This window comes from Arvicola amphibius, chromosome 11 (assembly GCF_903992535.2).
Source record: "Arvicola amphibius chromosome 11, mArvAmp1.2, whole genome shotgun sequence".
NCBI classification, from domain to species: Eukaryota; Metazoa; Chordata; class Mammalia; order Rodentia; family Cricetidae; genus Arvicola; species Arvicola amphibius.
Window position 1 is genome coordinate 55,189,100 of NC_052057.2, and position 1,984 is coordinate 55,191,083.

At 44.5% G+C, this 1,984-nt stretch overlaps 1 non-coding gene across 1 annotated transcript; it reads right to left on the minus strand.

The window, feature by feature from the left end:
* Nucleotides 1–465: 465 nt before the first annotated feature.
* Trnak-cuu lies at nt 466–538 on the minus strand. The gene has a single exon. It is a non-coding gene; the product is annotated as a tRNA-Lys (tRNA).
* Between the last annotated feature and the right edge of the window lie 1,446 nt (nt 539–1,984).

Here is a 1,984-nt window from a genome sequence, read left to right on the forward strand (position 1 = left end):
TAAGCCATATTTTATTTTATTTATTTATTTATTTATTTATTTATTTATTTATTTATTTTGGTTTTTCGAGACAGGGTTTCCCTGTAGTTACTAAAGCCTGTCCTGGAACTAGCTCTTGTAGACCAGGCTGGCCTCGAACTCAGAGATCCGCCTGCCTCTGCCTCCCGAGTGCTGGGATTAAAGGCGTGCGCCACCACCGCTCGGCTCCCATATTTTAAATAATATAGTTTTTGTGTGTGTTGGGGCAGCTGGCCCAATCCCTGCGTTCAGGGGCATGGCTGCCCCAGGGGAGAAAGGTACCTTTAAAAAGAGCCGGGTTGGGAAGAGATGCCTGTTTTTTCCCGCTTGACTCTGCTTCGTTGGAGCTTTGGCTTTGTAAGTGTGCCCCTCTTTCTTCTTTTATTAAAACTGATTTATTCTAAAAGGACTATTTTTGGTTATTTCAAATCCCCCACATCATTTTGGCGCCCAACGTGGGGCTCGAACCCACGACCCTGAGATTAAGAGTCTCATGCACTACCGACTGAGCTAGCCAGGCTCCCCGAGCTGCCTGAGCTCCCTGCTGCCACCACCGCCAATGCCAACGCCTATATCCCAGTGCACCTCTGCTTGTTCCACGAGCCCTGGTCCAGGATGCCATCTTTGATTTTCCCAGCCATGAGAACCTAGGTGCACTCCGCCATCTACTGGCAGGCAATGGTCATTACAGGTAATTTTTCTTTCGATTGAAGTTAAACATTCGGATTGAAAATGTCTGATAATACCACTGTTAAAGGATTTTATACTTTGTTTAATTACACGATGACTGAATTTTGGAGCAATGGAGATGTGGTTTCCTTTGGCTGGATATTTACAGGGCTTGGTATCTTCTTTATTTTTATATTTTTATTTATTGTTTTAAGAAAGAAAATTATAATGTCCTTTATTTTCCTTTTTATAAGTAATGTATATGCATTATTTATATAATTATATAATTTATATAATATAATTATATACTGTATAGACATGCAAATTTATTCAGATTCCCCTGTGATCTGATGCTTTTAAAAATGTTTCATGAATATATTATATGAATTAGGGGTATAGAGGCTGTAATTCTTTTTTTTCTCATTTTTTTATTACAAATTTCCATCTCCTCCCCTCCTCCTCCCCCTTCCCTCCCCTCCCTTCCACCCATACCCCCACTCCACCCCTCTCCAAGCCAAAGAGCCATCAGGGTTCCCTTCACTATGTTAAGACCAAGGTCCTCCCAGCTCCCCCTAAGTCCAGGAAGGTGAGCAACCAAACTGACAAGGCTCACAGTGAGCCCGTCCATGCTGTAGATTTCATGCTCATTGCCATTGTCCTTGGTTTCTCAGTTCTCTCCCACCATCAGCCACATTCAGAGAGTCCGGTTTGGTCCCCTGTTCCATCAGTCCCATTCCAGCTGGACTTGGTGGTCTCCCGTTAGATCTGTCCCACGGTCTCAATGGGTATACGCACTCCTCACGGTCCTGACTTCCTTGCTCATGTTCTCGCTCCTTTTGCTCCTCATCAGGACCTTGGGAGCTCAATCCAGTGCTTCTATGTGGGGCTCTGTCATTTTCTCCATCCAATGCCAGGTGAAGGTTCTATGGTGATATGCAAGATATTCATGAGTATGGCAATAGGATCTGGACATTTCTGGCACCCTCTCCTCAGCTGCTCAAGGAACTAGCTGGGGGCATCTTCCTGGACACCTGGGAACCCCTCTAGAGTCAAGTCTCTGCCAACCCTAGAATGGCTCCCTTAATTAAGGTATATAATTCCTTGTTCCCATATCCACCCTTCCTATATCTCAACCATCCTATTCCCCCAAGCTCTTCCCATCCTCCACTTCACACTTTTCTCTCCCAATCCACACAACCCCACATCCCATCCCCCCAAGTACCCATTTTTGTCTGGCAATCTTGTCTACTTCCAAAATCCAGGAGGATAACTACATGTTTTTCTTTGGATTCACCTT